Source organism: Arachis hypogaea, chromosome 19 (assembly GCF_003086295.3).
Source record: "Arachis hypogaea cultivar Tifrunner chromosome 19, arahy.Tifrunner.gnm2.J5K5, whole genome shotgun sequence".
NCBI classification, from domain to species: domain Eukaryota; kingdom Viridiplantae; phylum Streptophyta; class Magnoliopsida; order Fabales; family Fabaceae; genus Arachis; species Arachis hypogaea.
Window position 1 is genome coordinate 102,350,714 of NC_092054.1, and position 19,824 is coordinate 102,370,537.

Genomic DNA, 19,824 nt, shown 5'->3' on the forward strand with positions numbered 1-19,824 from the left:
ATCAACTGAAAATCCACTATCAAGAGCAACCTTGCTATAGAACACTTAGTAACCCAAAGAGGTGCAGGACACCAAGGCCTCAAGTAAAAAGAAAATAACAAACCATATGCCTGTGGTGTGCATGTATGGGGGAGAGAGACTTGAGGGAGTAAGTCCTTAGGGGTGTTTCAATACCTAGCACCTTGAACCAACTGGTTCGGGAGTGTTGGCTGAAAGCTTATTTTAAAGAGTTGCCCCCTCACAGAGCACTTAGCCTAAGAATGCAATAAACCCCGAAAAGAAAGGGGAGATCAAGGAATAAGGATCTCATAGGATGCAATCAAGCAAGTATTCAAGAGCATGATAAGGACCTGAAAAGCAGTAAAGGAATGAACCTAAGTTGCTATGTGGTGCACGAAATTGTGATCTCAGGTAACGGCGCCAAAAACTATGTACGCACGTCTTAATAAATTATTTTTCATTCACAACTTCGATACAACTAACCAGCAAGTGCACTGGGTCGTCCAAGTAATAAAACCTTACGTGAGTAAGGGTCGATCCCACGGAGATTGTTGGTATGAAGCAAGCTATGGTCACCTTGTAAATCTCAGTCAGGCGAATAATGATTGATTATGGAGTTTTCGAAAATAATACTAATTAAATAGAAAATAAAGATAGAAATACTTATGTATATCACTGGTGAGAATTTCAGATAAGCGTATAGAGATGCTTTCGTTCCTCTGAACCTCTGCTTTCCTGCTGTCTTCATCCAATCAATCCTACTCCTTTCCATGGCTGGCTTTATGTAAGGACATCACCATTGTCAATGGCTACTTTTGATCCTCTCTGGAAAATGGTCCGATGCGCTGTCACTGCATGGCTAATCGTCAGGAGGCATCACCGTTGTCAATGGCTGCGTCCCATCCTCTTGTGAAAATGGTCCAAATGCTCTGTCACAGCACGGCTAATCATCTGAGGTTCTCGATCATGCTGGAATAGGATTCACCCTCCTTTTGCGTCTGTCACTACGCCCAGCACTCACGAGTTTGAAGTTCGTCACAGTCATTCAATCCCAGAGTCCTACTCGGAATACCACAGACAAGGTTTAGACTTTTCGGACTCTCATGAATGCCGCCATCAATCTAGCTTATACCACGAAGATTCTGATTAAGAGATCCAAGAGATACTCATTCAATCTAAGGTGGAACGGAAGTGGTTGTCAGGCACGCATTCATGGGGGAATGATGATGATTGTCACGTTCATCACATTCAGGTTGAAGTGCAAATGAATATCTTAGAAGTGGAATAAGTTGAATTGAATAGAAAAACAATAGTACTTTGGTTTAATCTTTAAGGAACAGCAGAGCTCCACACCTTAATCTATGGAGTGCAGAAACTCTACCGTTGAAAAATACATAAGTGAATACAGGGTAAGCATGGCCGAGTGGCCAGCCTCCCATGGAGGTCTAGAGATCTCAAAATGATCAAAAGATAATCCAAAGATGTCAAATACAATAGTAAAAAGTTCTATTTATAATAAACTAGCTACTAGGGTTTACAGAAGTAAGTAATTGATGCATAAATCCACTTCCGGGGCCCACTTGGTGTGTGCTTGGGCTGAGCTTGAAGTTTCCACGTGGAGAGGTCATTCTTGGAGTTGAACGCCAGTTTGTAACGTATTTCTGGCGTTCAACTCTGGCTTGTAACGTGTTTCTGGCGTTTAACTCCACACAACAGCGTAGAACTGGCGTTCAACGCCCTTTTACGTCGTCTAAACTTGGCCAAAGTATGAACTATTATACATTGCTAGAAAGCTCCGGATGTCTACTTTCCAACGCAAGTGGAAGCGTGCCATTTTGAGTTCTGTAGCTCCAGAAAATCCATTTTGAGTGCAGGAAGGTCAGAATCCAATAGCATCAGCAGTCCTTCTTCAACCTCTGAATCTGATTTTTGCTCAAGTCCCTCAATTTCAGCCAGAAAATACCTGAAATCACAGAAAAACACAAAAACTCATAGTAAAGTCCAGAAATGTGAATTTAACATAAAAAATAATGAAAACATCCCTAAAAGTAACTAGATTCTACTAAAAACATACTAATAACAATGCCAAAAAGCGTATAAATTATCCGCTCATCACAACACCAAACTTAAATTGTTGCTTGTCCCCAAGCAACTAAAAACAAAATAGGATTAAAAGAAGAGAATATACTATAAATTCCAAACTATCAATGAAACATAGCTCCAATTAAATGAGCGAGACTTGTAGCTTTTTGCCTCTTGAATAGTTTTGGCATCTCACTTTATCCATTGAAGTTCAGAATGATTGGCATCTATAGGAACTCAGAGTTCAGATAGTGTTATTGATTCTCCTAGTTCAGTATGATGATTCTTGAACACAGCTATTTTATGAGTCTTGGCCGTGGCCCTAAGCACTTTGTTTTCCAGTATTACCACCGGATACATAAATGCCACAGACACATAACTGGGTGAACCTTTTCAGATTGTGACTCAGCTTTGCTAAAGTCCCCAATTAGAGGTGTCCAGGGTTCTTAAGCACACTCTTCTTTTGCTTTGGACCTTGACTTTAACCGCTCAGTCTCAAGTTTTCATTTGACACCTTCACGCCACAAGCACATGGTTAGGGACAGCTTGGTTTAGCCACTTAGGCCAGGATTTTATTCCTTTAGGACCTCCTATCCACTGATGCTCAAAGCCTTGGGATCCTTTTTATTACCCTTGCCTTTTGGTTTTAAGGGTTACTGGCTTTTTGCTCTTCCCTCTTGGTTTTAAGAGCTTTTGGCTTTTTCTGCTTACTTTTTCTCTTCTTTTTTTTTCGCTATTTTTTTTTCTGCAAGCTTTGTTCTTTGCTGCTTTTTCTTGCTTCAAGAATCATTTTTATGATTTTTCAGATTATCAAATAACATGTCTCCTTGTCATCATTCTTTCAAGAGCCAACATATTTAACATTCTTAAACAACAACTTCAAAAGACATATGCACTGTTCAAGCATTCATTCAGAAAACAAGAAGCATTGTCACCACATCAATATAATTAAACTAATTTCAAGGATAAATTCGAAACTCATGTACTTCTTGTTCTTTTGAATTAAAACATTTTTCATTTAAGAGAGGTGATGGATTCACAGGACATTCATAACTTTAAAACATAGTTACTAACTACTAATGATCATGTAATAAGACACAAACATAGATAAGCACTTAACATTAAGAAAATGAAAAACAGAAAATAAGAACAAGGAATGAGTCCACCTTAGTGATGGTGGCATTTCCTTCTTGAGGAACCAATGATGTCCTTGAGCTCTTCTATGTCTCTTCCTTGTCTTTGTTGCTCCTCCCTCATTGCTTTTTGATCTTCTCTTATTTCATGAAGGATGATGGAGTGCGCTTGATGTTCCACCCTTAATTGTCCTATGTTGGAACTTAATTCTCCTAGGGAGGTGTTGATTTGCTCCCAATAGTTTTGTGGAGAAAAATGCATTTGAGGCATCTCCGGGATCTCATGGTGATGAGCTTCATGCGTCTCTTGAGATCCATGAATGGGCTCTCTTGCTTGCTCCATCCTTTTCTTAGTGATGGGCTTCTCTTCCTCACCAGTCATGATGCTATGAATCATGATGGCCCGATCCACAGTAACTTCAAATCGGTTGCTAGTGGGGATGATGGAGCGTTGGATGAACTCTAACCATCCTCTAGCAACAGGCTTGAGGTCCAATCTTCTTAGTTGAACCGGCTTGCCTTTGGAGTCAATCTTTCATTGAGATCCTTCCACACATATGTCCATGAGGACTTGGTCCAACCTTTGATTAAAGTTGACCCTTCTAGTGTAGGGGCGTGCATCTCCTTGCATCATAGGCAAGTTAAACGCCAATCTCACATTCTCCGGACTAAAATCTAAGTATTTCCCCCGAACCATTGTAATATAATTCTTTGGGTTTGGGTTCTTACTTTGATCATGGTTCCTAGTGATCCATGCATTGGCATAGAACTCTTGAACCATTAGGATGCTGACTTGTTGGATGGGGTTTGTTAGAACTTTCCAACCTCTTCTTTGGATTTCATGTCGGATCTCCAGATACTCATTTCTCTTGAGCTTGAAAGGGACCTCGGGGATCACCTTCTTCTTGGCCACAACATCATAGAAGTGGTCTTGATGAGCTTCGGAGATGAATCTTTCCATCTCCCATGACTCGGAGGTGGAAGCTTTTGTCTTCCCTTTCCCTTTTCTAGAGGATTCTCCGGTCTTGGGTGCCATCAATGGTAATGGAAAAACAAAAAGCTTATGCTTTTACCACACCAAACTTAGAATATTGCTCGCCCTCGAGCAAGAGAAGAAAGAATAGATGAAAAAGAAGGAGAAAATATGGAGGAGAGGGGGGAAAGGTGTATTCGGCCAAGAAGAGAAGAGAGGATTGTGTTGTGTGAAAATGAGGAAGAATGGAGGGCTATATATAGGGAAGGGAGGGGGGTAAGGTTCGGCCATATAGGGTGGGTTTGGGTGGGAAATTGATTTTGAATTTTGAAGGTAGGTGGAGTTTATGAGGTAGGTTTATGGGGAAGAGTGGATGGATGTGAGTGGTGAAGTGGTGATAGGGAAGAGAGATTGAGGTGATTGGTGAAGAGTTTTGGGGAAGAGTGTTTATGGGATTGTGTGAAAGAGGGGTGAGAAGAAGTAAGTGGAGGTAGGTGGGGATCCTGTGGGGTCCACAGATCCTGAGGTGTTCAAGGATTTATAACCTTGCACCAAATTAGGCATGAAAAATACCCTTGCACACAACTCTGGGCGTTCAGCGCCAGATTGGTGCTTGTTCTGGGCGTTGAACGCCCATTTGTTGCCCATTTCTGGCGTTGAATGCCAGAACCATGCTTATTCTAGGCATTCAGCGCCAGCTCTTCTCCAGGGTGCAATTATGTCGTTCAAACGGCCAGATGCTGCCCATTTTGGGCGTTCAGCGCCAGAACCATGCTCTGTTCTGGCGTTGAACGCCAGCCAGATGCTTCTTACTGGCGTTTAAACGCCAGTGAGATCCTCCTCCACGGTGTGATTTTTCTTCTGCTGTTTTTGATTCCGTTTTCAATTTTTATATTCATTTTGTGACTCCACATGATCATGAACCTGATAAAACATGAAAGAACAAGAAAAATAAAATTAGATAAATAAAAATTGGGTTGCCTCCCAACAAGCGCTTCTTTAATGTCAATAGCTTGACAGCGGGCTCTCATGGAGCCTCACAGATGTTCAGAGCATTGTTGAGACTTCCCAACACCAAACTTAGAGTTTGGATATGGGAGTTCAATACCAAACTTAGAGTTTGGTTGTGGCCTCCCAACACCAAACTTAGAGTTTGACTGTGGGGGCTCTGGTTGACTCTGTTTTGAGAGAAGCTTTTTATGCTTCCTCTCCATGTTTACAGAAGGATGACCTCGAGTTTTAAACACAAGGGAGTCCTCATTCAATTGAAGGACTAGTTCACCTCTGTCAACATCAATCACAGCTCTTGCTGTGGCTAGGAAGGGTCTTCCAAGGATGATGGATTCATCCTCATCCTTCCTAGTATCTAAGACTATGAAATCAGCAGGGATGTAAAGGCCTTCAACCTTTACTAACACGTCCTCTACTTGTCCATAAGCCTGTTTTCTTGAATTGTCTGCCATCTCTAATGAGATTTTAGCAGCTTGCACCCCAAAGATTCCCAGTTTCTCTATTACAGAGAGGGGCATGAGGTTTATCCCTGAACCAAGGTCACACAGAGCCTTTTCAAAGATCATGGTGCCTATGGTACAAGGTATTAGGGACTTTCCAGGATCCTGTTTCTTCTGAGGCAATGTCAGTTGATCCAGATCACTTAGTTCATTAGTGAACAAGGGAGGTTCATCTTCCCAAGTCTCAATACCAAATAATTTGGCATTCAGCTTCATGATTGCACCAAGGTACTTGGTAACTTGCTCCTTAGTGACATCCTCGTTCTCTTCAGAAGAGGAATACTCATCAGAGCTCATGAATGGCATAAAGAGGTTCAATGGAATCTCTATGGTCTCTAGATGAGTCTCAGATTCCCTTGGTTCCTCGGAGGGAAGCTCCTTATTAATCACTGGACGTCCCAGGAGGTCTTCCTCCTTGGGATTCATGTCCTCCTCCTCTTTTGTGGTTTTGGCCATGATGGTCATTTTAATGGCCTTGCACTCTCCTTTTGGATTTTCTTCTGTATTGCTTGGGAGAGTACTAGGAGAGATTTCAGTGACTCTTTTACTCAGCTGGCCCACTTGTGCCTCCAAATTTCTAATGGAGGACCTTGTTTCATTCATGAAACTTACAGTGGCCTTAGATAGATCAGAGACTAAGTTTGCTAAATTAGATGTATTTTGTTCAGAGTTCTCTGTCTGTTGCTGAGTGGATGATGGAAAAGGTTTACTATTGTTAAACCTATATCTTCCACCATTGTTAAAGCCTTGTTGAGGCCTTTGTTGATCCTTCCATGAGAGATTTGGGTGGTTTCCCCATGAGGGGTTATAGGTGTTTCCATAAGGTTCACCCATGTAATTCACCTCTGCTATTGCAGGGTTTTCAGGATCATAAGCTTCTTCTTCAGAAGATGCCTCCTGAGTACTGTTGGATGCAGCTTGCATTCCATTCAGACTCTGAGAAATCATATTGACTTGCTGAGTCAATATTTTATTCTGAGCCAATATGGCATTCAGAGTATCAATTTCAAGAACTCCCTTCTTCTGAGGCGTCCCATTACTCACAGGTTTCCTCTCAGAAGTGTACATAAACTGGTTATTAGCAACCATGCCAATGAGTTCTTGAGCTTCTGCAGGCGTTTTCTTTAGGTGAATGGATCCACCTGCAGAAGTATCCAATGACATTTTAATTAATTCAGACAGACCATCATAGAATATATCCAAGATGGTCCATTCTGAAAGCATGTCAGAAGGACACTTTTTGGTCAGTTCCTTGTATCTCTCCCAAGCTTCATAGAGGGATTCACCTTCTTTCTGTCTGAAGGTTTGAACATCCACTCTAAGCTTACTCAGCTTTTGAGGAGGAAAAAATTTGGCTAAGAAAGCCTTGACCAGCTTATCCCAAGAGTTCAGGCTATCTTTAGGTTGAGAGTCCAACCACACTCTAGCTCTGTCTCTTACAGCAAAGGGGAAAAGCATGAGCCTGTAGACTTCAGGAACTACTCCATTAGTCTTAACAGTATCACAAATCTGCAAGAATTCAGTTAAGAACTGAAAGGGATCTTCAGATGGAAGTCCATGAAACTTGCAGTTTTGCTGCATCAGAGAAACTAGCTGAGGTTTCAGCTCAAAATTGTTTGCTCCAATGGTAGGGATGGAGATGCTTCTTCCATGTAAATTGGAATTAGGTGCAGTAAAGTCGCCCAGCATCCTCCTTGCATTATTATTATTTTCGGTTGCCATGTCCTCTTCTTGTTCGAAAATTTCTAAAAGGTGCTTGCTGGATTGTTGTAATTTAGCTTCTCTTAGTTTTCTCTTCAGAGTCCTTTCAGGTTCTGGATCTGCTTTAACAAGAATATTCTTGTCCTTGCTCCTGCTCATATGAAAAAGAGGGAACAGAAAAATAATAATAATAGGGATCCTTTTTTACCCAAGTATAGAGGTTCCCTTATGTGAGTAGAAGAAAAGAAGAAGAGAAAATCTGAACTCAGAGAGAGAGAGAGAGAGAGAGAGTTCGGATTTTTGGTGAGTGAGGAAGAGATGTTAATAAATAAATAAAATAAATAGAAGGAGATGAGAGAGAGAGAATTTTCGAAAATTATTTTTGAAAAAGAGTTAGTGATTTTCGAAAATTGTTTTTGAAAAAGGTTAGTAATTTTCGAAAATTAAAATAAAAAATTAAAATAATTAGTTAATTAAAAAGAATTTTTGAAAAAGAGAGAGATATTTTCGAAAATTAGAGAGAGAGAGTTAGTTAGGTAGTTTTGAAAAAGATAAGAAACAAAAAAAAAGTTAGTTAGTTAGTTGAAACAAATTTGAAAATCAATTTTGAGAAGATAAGAAGATAGGAAGTTAGAAAAGATATTTTAAAAATAAAATTTTTTGAAAAAGATATGTTTTAAAAAAAAAGATAAGATTAAAAGATATTTTTGAAAAGATATGATTGAAATTAGTTTTGAAAAAGATTTGATTTTTAAAATCACAATTAATGACTTGATTCACAAGAAATCATAAAATATGATTCTAGAACTTAAAGTTTGAATCTTTCTTAACAAGTAAGTAACAAACTTGAAATTTTTGAATCAAAACATTAATTGATGATGTTATTTTCGAAAATTATGTAATAAAGATAAGAAAAAGATTTTTGAAAAATATTTTTAAAATTTTCGAAAATAACTAAGAAAAATGAGAAAGATTTTATTTTTGAAAAAGATTTTGAAAAAGATAAGATTTTTAAATTGAAAATTTGATTTGACTCATAAGATACAACTAAATTTTAAAAAGTTTTGAAAAAGTCAATTCAAATTTTCGAATTTATGAGAAGAAAAAAGAGAAGATAATTTTTTTGATTTTTGAATTTTTAATGATGAGAGAGAGAGAGAAACATGAAAAATGACTCAATGCATGAAAGTTATGGATCAAAACAATGAATGCATGCAAGAACACTATGAATGTCAAGATGAACACCAAGAACACTTTGCAGATCATGATGAACATCAAGAACTTATTTTTGAAAATTTTATATGCAAAGAAAACATGCAAGACACCAAACTTAGAAATCTTTCATGTTCAGACACTATGAATGCAAAAATGCACATGAAAAACAAGAAAAGACACAAAACATGAAAATGCAAAGATCAAACAAGAAGATTTACCAACAACAACTTGAAGATCATGAAGAACACTATGAATGCATGAATTTTTTTCGAAAAATGCAAGATGAGCATGCAATTGATACCAAACTTAAAATCTGACTCAAGACTCAAACAAGAAACACAATATATATATATATATATATATATATATATATATATATATATATATATATATATATATTTTAATTTTATGATTTTCTAATTTTTTTGTATTTTTCGAAAATTATTTGAAAAAGAAAAATAAGGATTCCAAAATTTTTAATATGAATTCCAGGAATCTTGTGCTCTTTAGTCTAAAGCTCCAATCTGAGGGTTAGGCATGGCTTAATAGCCAGCCAAGCTTTAGTATGTAACTCAGACATGCCACGGTTGACATTCCAATTAACGTGCCTCTATGCTGATGGTTGGAAGCCCATATCCTAAAAGAATTAGGCATGGCTTTACAGCTAGCCAGGCTCCAACATTTTTCATGAAACTCTAGAATTCATTCTTAAAAATTCTGAAGAAAAATATATTTTTGAAAACATTTTTATATTTTTTTTTCGAAAATAAAGGAAAAAAAATTTTTTTTGAAAGATTTTAATGAAAAGAAAACAAAAAGAAAGTTACCTAATCTGAGCAACAAGATGAACCGTCAGTTGTCCAAACTCGAACAATCCCCGGCAACGGCGCCAAAAACATGGTGCACGAAATTGTGATCTCAGGCAACGGCGCCAAAAACTATGTACACACGTCTTAATAAATTGTTTTTCATTCACAACTTCGATACAACTAACCAGCAAGTGCACTGGGTCGTCCAAGTAATAAAACCTTACGTGAGTAAGGGTCGATCCCACGGAGATTGTTGGTATGAAGCAAGCTATGGTCACCTTGTAAATCTCAGTCAGGCAGATAATGATTGATTATGGAGTTTTCGAAAATAATACTAATTAAACAGAAAATAAAGATAGAAATACTTATGTATATCACTGGTGAGAATTTCAGATAAGCGTATAGAGATGCTTTCATTCCTCTGAACCTCTGCTTTCCTGCTGTCTTCATCCAATCAATCCTACTCCTTTCCATGGCTGGCTTTATGTAAGGACATCACCATTGTCAATGGCTACTTTTGATCCTCTCTGGAAAATGGTCCGATGCACTGTCACTGCATGGCTAATCGTCTGGAGGCATCACCGTTGTCAATGGCTGCGTCCCATCCTCTTGTGAAAATAGTCCAAATGCTCTGTCACAGTACGGCTAATCATCTGAGGTTCTCGATCATGCTGGAATAGGATTCACCCTCATTTTGCGTCTGTCACTACGCCCAGCACTCGCGAGTTTGAAGTTCGTCACTGTCATTCAATCCCATAGTCCTACTCAGAATACCACAGACAAGGTTTAGACTTTCCGGACTCTCATGAATGCCGCCATCAATCTAGCTTATACCACGAAGATTCTGATTAAGAGATCCAAGAGATACTCATTCAATCTAAGGTGGAACGGAAGTGGTTGTCAGGCACGCGTTCGTGGGGGAATGATGATGATTGTCACGTTCATCACATTCAGGTTGAAGTGCGAATGAATATCTTAGAAGTGGAATAAGTTGAATTGAATAGAAAAATAGTAGTACTTTGCATTAATCTTTGAGGAACAGCAGAGCTCCACACGTTAATCTATGGAGTGCAGAAACTCTACCGTTGAAAAATACATAAGTGAATACAGGGTAAGCATGGCCGAGTGGCCAGCCTCCCATGGAGGTCTAGAGATCTCAAAATGATCAAAAGATAATCCAAAGATGTCAAATACAATAGTAAAAAGTTCTATTTATAATAAACTAGCTACTAGGGTTTACAAAAGTAAGTAATTGATGCATAAATCCACTTCCGGAGCCCACTTGGTGTGTGCTTGGGCTGAGCTTGAAGTTTCCACGTGGAGAGGTCATTCTTGGAGTTGAACGCCAGTTTGTAACGTATTTCTGGCGTTCAACTCTGGCTTGTAACGTGTTTCTGGCGTTTAACTCCAGACAGCAGCGTAGAACTGGCATTCAACGCCCTTTTACGTCATCTAAACTTGGCCAAAGTATGGACTATTATATATTTCTGGAAAGCTCTGGATGTCTACTTTCCAACGCAATTAGAAGCGCGCCATTTTGAGTTCTGTAGCTCCAGAAAATTCATTTTGAGTGTAGGGAGGTCAGAATCCAACAGCATCAGCAGTCCTTCTTTAACCTCTGAATCTGATTTTTGCTCAAGTCCCTCAATTTCAGCCAGAAAATACCTGAAATTACAGAAAAACACACAAACTCATAGTAAAGTCCAGAAATTTGAATTTAACATAAAAACTAATGAAAACATCCCTAAAAGTAACTAGATTCTACTAAAAACATACTAAAAACAATGCCAAAAAGCGTATAAATTATCCGCTCATCACTATGCATGAAACCCCATAAACCAAGAACTTTACTTCTATAATAAGAACTTGTTTCTCTTATTCTTTCATTCATCATTCTTATGTTTCAGTACTTGCTTAGGGACAAGCAAGCTTTAAGTTTGGTGTTGTAATGCCAGGGCAATTTGGCCAGTTTCACTGACTTTTTTCTTTACTATTTTAGGATAGTTTCATGCATTTTCTTAGTAAATAAGCAAGTTTTGGGTGAATATACACTTACATCTTGATTCAAGCAAACATTGTGAACTTTACAGGATTTCATGAGAATTATGCATGAATTGAAAGATAATATGGATGATGCATGATCTCATGACTTAAAACAAAGCTTTGATGCACCTTGTTTGTTTGATTTTAGGACAAAGAAAGCAAAGAAGAACCACGTTAGCAGCCACGTTAGCTTCACTAACGTGGAATGGGAGCGAGCTTGCAATGTTAGTGGTAAAGTTACCACCAATAACGCCTTCGAATGCCATCATAACCCACGTTAGTTGCCACGTTAGTTATACTAACGTAGAAGAAAAGAAGAGCTCCAACGTTAGTGGTGAAAGTGAACACCACTAACGTTCCAAAATGCCACACTAAGCCATGTTAAGAGCCACGTTAATCCAATTAACGTGGACTCTAACGTGGAGTAAAGAGGAAGTTGCAAGCGTTAGTGACACTCACCTTTGTCACTAACGCTAGACCAAGCCTAAATTGCCTACGTTAGTGGTCACGTTATGACCACTAACATGAAGGATAACGTGGAGCAATGAATGATAGGCCAACGTTAGTGACACTCACCTTTGTAACTAACGTTGGAGATGGCAAATACACCCACGTTAGTGGTCACGTTAATGCTATTAACGTGAAGCACTAACGTGGAAGGAAGGGACATTTTGGAGCATTAGTGACAAAGGTAAGTGTCACTAACGCTCTCGAGCCTTGGCATGCCCATGTTAAGGGCCACGTTAGTTACACTAACGTGGACCATTAACGTGGAAGAAAGGGACAAAGAGCAACGTTATTGGTAAAGGTGAGTGCCAATAATGTTTGCGAAGGGCTAAGAGGCTACGTTAGTGGTTACGTTAGTACCACTAACGTTGAAGTTAACGTGGATCAACTAATTTGGAACGTTAGTGACAAAGTTATCGTCACTAACACTCTCAAACCCAAGTTTACACTTAACGTTAACACCACTAACGTCCTAACTAACTTCCCATCATGCCTAACTCACACTTTCTTTGCAAGCAAAGTTGAGCCCACTAAAGACTGTAACTGCTTCAACTAAAGATCAAAGGCCCATATCCAAGACTTGAAGAGCTAACTAGAAGATCTGAAGAGTAGTATATATAGGGATAGTTTTGAATTGAAAAAGGAGACCGGGAACTTGAGAACTACACTCTGTATATTTTACTTTCTCTGCAACTTCTAGTTTGATATTCAGAATGCACTTTTCATTTTTAATTTCCATTTCCAGAGCTATGAACAACTAAACCCCTTTTTCATTGGGTTTGGGAGCTCTGTTGTAATTTGATGGATCAATAATAGTTTTCATTATTCTTCTTCTTTCTTTTCTCTTGATTTTACTAGAAAGCTTTCGATCTTAATCCAATTGGTTAGTTGTCTTGGAAAAGAAACTCTCCATAATTGGATCTCCTCTGAGCCTTGGAAAAAGGATGAGGAGATCATGCTAGAATTGCTTTCTCATGTTGGACCAAATTGGGGTTTGGATGGATATAGTGACATATAATCCTACCAACACTTTGATTTGGAAATACATGTGGTATAATCAGTGACCACACTTCATCTCTTCTCATGAGCAATTAAATCAAGGAATTGGGCAATTGTTCAAGCTTAGAGAGATTGGGTTGCTAAGGAATTGGGATCCAATCACTTAAGATTGCCAAGGAGATCAATGAATGCATTGATTGAGGAAGAGATGAGAATGAACTTGATCCGGAGAATGCAACATCTCCTAAGCCCAATGAATTCCCCATTCTGATCTTACCCATTCTCTTTATCTTCTGCCATTTACTTTTATGCTCATCTCCCCAAATCCCCATTTAAGATTCTGCAATTTACTTTCTGCCATTTACATTCTGCCATTTACTTCCAGCATTTACATTTTCTGTTATTTACTTTCTCGCCATTTAATTTTCTGCACTCCTCAACTCAATTTCTACTTAGCTCAACTAGAACATTCCTCTAATTAAAGTTTCTTGACCAATCAATCCCTGTGGGATTCGACCTCACTCTATTGTGAGTTTTTACTTGACGACAATTCGGTATACTTCCGAAGGGAAATTTGTAGCGATACAAGTTTCCGTGCATCAATTGTTAATGCAAAGGATTACTTTTATTTTTAATTAAATTGCAGTTATTGTCTATCATGTCTTTCTTTTATTCCCTTCTCAATTCTATGCAAGTAATTCTCATGTAAATGGAGTATATTCCCAACTTGACATGGGGGTTGATTAAGAGGAAACACTTGAGTTGGAATGCTCAAGTGATTTGTTAAATTGGAAGTTGTTGGCTAATTCTGTATTTGTTAACGCTAGACCTTCCCAAGGAAGAGGACTAGGATTTGCGAATAAGAGTTAGCTCAATCACTTGACTTTCCTTTATTTAGTAAGGGTTAACTAAGTGAAACTAACAACCTCTTTACACTACACTAGAGAGAATTCCAACAAGGATAGAACTTCCAATTAATCATTCCCCCAGTCAAGGCCCCTTATTTAGAATATTATAATTCTCTTTTAATTTTCACCGATTTAATTTACAATTATTTATTTTCCCATTGCCTAAACTCAAAATTACCTAGAAAACTCCTGATTAATAACTTAGCACCCTTTTTAGCAACTCATTGGGAGACGACCTGGGACTCATACTCCCAATATTTTTATTTTAAACTTTTGTGACAACCTTTCTAAATTGATGGAGCGGATTTCAGCTGGTTAAGAGCTATACTCGCAATGCTGTTCTTATATTATAATTTCTTAATTGGCCGACTTCCGCCCCCATGTCAATTTTTGGCGCCGTTGCCGGGGAGTTACAATTGTGTGCTTGATTATTAATTAGTGTACATATTTCTATTTTATTTGCGTATTTTATTTTATTTTATTACCATGAGCTGTATGTTTCTTTCACTGAATGACGTGTTCGTTGCCTGATCCGAGCTTAGCCGCATTTGATCCTGAAATTGAAAGAACTATTTCACGTATTAGGTGAGCTCGGCATCGGTTAGCCTCTGAGGGTGGTGAAGTGATTGTTATCGATTCACCAGTCTTATCTGAGGGCAAATCTGAACCGCCATCTAAGGAAGAAACAAGCTCCTTTACTACTGATTCAGTTGATTCACGTTCAGATAGAATGGCAGCACCTAGGAGGATTACTCTTCAGGAAGCTGGAGCCCCAGATTTTACACTGCAACCGTATCAAGTGCGTCATCCAAATCTGGCTGAAGATTTTGAACTGAAGACTGCACTAATCAACTTGATGCCCAAGTTTCATGGTTTACCTGCTCAGGAGCCCATCAAGCACCTAAGGGATTTTCAGACAGCCTGTTCTACTGTTAGGCATCATGGTGCAAATGAAACTTCTATTCTGTTAACCGCTTTCCCATTTTCTCTTGAGGAAAAGGCGAGGGAGTGGTACTACTCCCAACTTGAAGCAACTGTCACCAACTGGGATATGCTCAGGAGAGAATTCCTGGAAAAATACTTTCCAACTAAAGTTACAGATAAATTGAGGAAAGAGATATTGTGCATTGTTCAAGGTGAATCAGAAACTCTTTATGAGTACTGAGAGCACTTCAAGAATCTTCTGGATGCATGCCCCCATCACATGATTGATAAGTTGGTATTGATCAGCTACTTCACTCAAGGCATGAAGCCTCGTGATTAAACTACACTAGATGGTGCTAGTAATGGTTCTCTGAAAAAGGACAAGATCGCAGATAAAGCCTGGCAACTGATCAGCGATCTAGCTGAGTCTACTCGGAATCACAGGCACAGGAACAGCCATTCAAAGACTGTTGTAGAGATTTTCTCTAGCAGTGAGACTACCGTTACACAAGCTATATGTGAAATGACCAACCTACTGAAGCAGATGCAGTTGAATCAACAACAACAACAACAGCAGTCTCCCCCACCACAACAAAGCCAACAGCTGGTCCCCCAAAGAGTATGTGGAATCTGTGCTGATTATAGTCATTATACTGATGAGTGTCCGCAACTCCAACAAGAGGACAACACCGTAGCAGCTACTCATAACTTCTATGACCGCCAGAATTAAGGATACAATCAGCAATGCGGCAACTACAACCAAGGTGGAAACTATAACCAAGGGTGGCAGGACAACTCCAACCAGGGCTGGAGAGATAATCCCAACCATGGCTAGAGGAACAACTATAACAGAGAAGGCAGAAACAACAATGGAAGTCAGAGATTGAATAACAATAACAGACAGCAGAACCAGAACCAGCCATACAGAGTACCTCACTTAAGGCAGTCTCAAGGACCCCAGCACAACCAACAACAAACCCCTCATATCATTTATCCTCCTTCCTCATCAAATGACGAGATGCTTCATTCTCTTACACAAGGACAACAAGACATGCAGACTACACTAAACTCTACTCTAAATGGACTGAATGCCACTTTACAAGCTCTCGTCTCCCGGATAGATTCATTACCTGCTTCCACCAACCAGCCTTCAAGCTCCAGTGGAATTCCTTCTCAACCCTTACCTAACCCAAAAGGTGGCATCAATGCAATCACTTTGAGGTCCTGAACCACACTGCAAGAGAGGAACTAGGAGGAGCCAAACCCACAAGAACACACCCCAGTTGAAGACTTGGTTGAAATGGAAGATGCTAAAGAGGAAGAGGAAGTACAAGACATGATTGAAGAAGAAGTAGTTCAGCCAAGGAATGAAGCACCAAGGGACACAGAAGCTGCAAATGGCATCGTTCCTATCCCATTTCCACACCTTGCACGGAAGCCGAGGAAGCAGATGGAACTTGATCCCAAAATGGTAGAAATTTTCAAAAAGGTTGAGGTAATTGTTCCCCTTTTTGATGTTATTCAGAAAGTACCTAAATATGCAAAGTTTCTGAAAGATTTATGCATACATAAAGACAAAATTAATGAATTAGAAACTATTCCTTTAGGTAGTTCTATATCTGCTTTAATGGGAAGTATACCTAAAAAATGTAGTGACCCAGGTCCATGCATCGTTAACTGTACCATTGGAGGTGTAATATTTTCTGACTGCATGTGTGATTTAGGAGAGTGTGTTAGCATAATGCCATTGTCTATATATGATGCTTTGAGGCTCCCTCCCTTAAAAAGGTCGGCAGCTCATTTTGTGTTAGCAGTTAAAAGCATTATTACAGTAGTTGGAATTGCTGAAGATGTATTAGTGAGCATTAAGGGGCTCACATTTCCCATTGACTTCTATATCTTGGAAATGCCCTCTAATGACTTAGGAAGACCATCATCAATCCTCCTTGGAAGACCATTCCTGAAGACTTCGAAGTTCAAGCTGGATGCATTCTCAAGAACTTACTCCTTTGAGATAGATGGCAGAGCAGTGAGTTTCAGTTTAAATGAAACTATGAAGCACCCTCTGGAAGATCATTCTATCTTTCAGTGCGACATCATTGATGAAATTGTAGCTGAAGTTCACCAAGAAGAAGTAGAAGAGAAGTACATGGAGCAAGGTCCAAGTGTGGGGACACCCTCTGAACACAATGAAGACACTTTGCCATTACCACTGGCTCCAGATGATCCAGAGCCCAGCCATGAGCAGATAGTGGAATTAAAGCCCCTTCCACCCCACCTCAAGTATGCTTACCTTGAGGATAATCAGAAGCTCACAGTTATCATTGCAAGGGAACTCACTTCCCAACAAGAGGAGCAGCTACTTAGTGTGATGAGAAAACACAAGAAAGCAATTGGGTGGAGCTTGCAGATATAGTAAGCATCAGCCCTCAAGTTTGTGAGCATAGGATATTCTTAGAAGAGGGATCAAAGCCTATCCGTCAACCTCAGAGAAGATTAAATCCCACCATCCTAGAAGTTGTCAAGAAAGAAGTGACCAGGCTACTTGAAGTAGATATTATCTACCCCATCTCAGATAGTGAATGGGTCAGTCCAGTACAAGTGGTACCCAAGAAGTCTGGAGTCACAACAGTAAAGAATGAGCATAAAGAACTCCTGACAACTAGAGTGCAGAATTCATGGAGGGTTTGCATTTACTATAGGCGTCTCAACCAAGCTATCCGCAAGGATAATTACCCCTTGCCATTTATTGATCAGATGCTTGATCACCTGTTAGGTAAATCCCATTACTGCTTTTTAGATGGTTATACATGCTATTTTCAAATTCATATAGCTCTTGAGGATCAGGAAAAGACTACTTTTACATGTCCCTTTGGAACGTATACATATAAGAGGATGCCTTTTGGCTTATGTAATGCACCGGCTACTTTCCAAAGATGCATAATGAGTATCTTCTCAGATCTTATTGAAAGCTGTATGGAGGTTTTTATGGATGCTTTTAGCGTATATGGTGATTCCTTTAACCTTTGATTGGATGGTTTAGCTAGAGTATTAGACAGGTGTGTTAGTTCAAACCTTGTATTGAATTTTAAAAAATGTACTTTATGGTAAAACAAGGGATTGTTCTACGACATGTTGTCTCTAATACTGGTATTTCTGTAGATCCAGCAAAGGTAGATGTCATTTCTAGTTTACCTTACCCCTCCTCCGTAAGGGAAATTTGCTCGTTCCTTGGCCATGCAAGTTTCTACAGGAGATTCATCAAGGACTTTAGTAAGGTAGCATTACCTTTATCCAGACTACTGCAGAAAGATATTGAGTTTGAGTTTAGTGAGGATTGCATACGAGCATTTGATAAGCTGAAGATCGCCTTAACTCAAGCTCCAATTGTGAGAGGACCAGACTGGAGCCAGCCTTTTGAGATTATATGTGATGCCTCCAACCATGCAGTAGGAGCGGCGCTGGCTCAGCACAAAGGTAAAGATCCTTTCGTAATTGCTTATGCGTCTAAGACCATAGACGCTGCTCAGTCTAATTACACCACCACTGAAAAAGAGCTTCTGGCTATTATTTTTGCTCTGGATAAATTCCGAGCCTATTTACTTGGTACTAAGGTGGTAATGTACTCAGACCATGTAGCTCTAAAGTATTTATTAGCTAAAAAAGAGTCTAAACCAAGGCTAATACATTCGATACTGCTGCTGCAAGAATTTAATTTAGAAATTAAGGATAGGAGTGGTAACCAGAATTTAGTGGCAGACCACTTGAGTCGCCTTGAGCACATTAAGGATGACTCCACTCCTATCATGATGCTTTTCCATTAAGGATGACTCCACTCATATCTGAGCTACATTATCTAGTCCCTTTTCCTAATTTTACTAAGCATCAGAGAGACAAGCTGAAAAGCGAGTCTAAATATTATATATGGGATGATCCATATTTATGGAGGTGTGGTGCTGACCAGATAATTAGAAGGTGTGTGCCTCAATCAGAATTCTAGTCCATTCTAGAGGCCTGCCACTCTTCTGAGAGTGGTGGACATTTTGGCCCTCAAAGAACAGCTAGAAAAATCTTAGATTGTGGATTCTAGTGGCCCACTCTTTTTAAAGATGCTGCTGCCTTTTGTAAATCCTATTCCCCATGCCAAAGGTTTTGTAATATATCCAAGAGGGATGAGATGCCTCAACAGATTATGATTTTCTGTGAAATTTTTTATGTTTGGGACATTGACTTCATGGGTCCATTTCCAAACTCTATTGGTTACCTTTATATACTGTTAGCTATAGATTATGTCTCTAAATGGGTGGAAGCAATTCCTACCCGTACTGATGATGCTAACACTGTTGTTTCTTTTGTTAGAAACCATATTATCTGTCACTTTGGATCACCACGAGCAATCGTGAGTGATCAAGGCACTCACTTTTGTAACAGGAGACTAGCAGGATTACTGAAAAAGCATGGGATAGTTCACAAATTAGCAACAGCTTACCATCCCCAGACCAATGGGCAAGCAGAGGTATCTAACAGGGAGATTAAACGTATTCTGGAGAAGATACTCAAGCCTCATAGAAAGGACTGGAGCACCAGACTTGTTGATGCACTCTGAGCATATAGAACAGCGTACAAGACACCCATTGGGATGAGCCCCTTCCGCTTAGTGTACGGAAAGGCTTGCCACCTTCCAGTAGAGGTGGAACACAAGGCTTTCTGGGCTGTGAGGGAGTGCAACATAAATTGTGAGGAAGCTGGTGGTGAAAGGAAGCTGCAACTAGCAGAATTAGAGAACCTTCGCCTCGAAGCATATGACAACTCCAGGCGATATAAAGAGAAGATAAAGGTTGTCCATGACAAGCACATAAAAAGGAGAGAGTTCAGACCAGGGGAATTGGTTCTTCTTTATAACTCCAAACTGAGGCTCATGCCAGGCAAGCTGAGATCAAGATGGGAAGGTCCCTACAAAGTAGAAAAGGCAGAGCCATACGGAGTTTTTCACCTGTGTCATCCTTCTAGCTCCAAATT

The 19,824-nt window shown here is 39.4% G+C and overlaps 1 non-coding gene across 1 annotated transcript; it reads left to right on the forward strand.

Moving 5' to 3' along the window:
* The first annotated feature begins 6,917 nt into the window (after window positions 1-6,917).
* On the forward strand, window positions 6,918-7,025 carry LOC112781900 (small nucleolar RNA R71). Its single transcript, XR_003192649.1, has one exon. It is a non-coding gene; the product is annotated as a small nucleolar RNA R71 (small nucleolar RNA).
* Window positions 7,026-19,824: the final 12,799 nt, after the last annotated feature.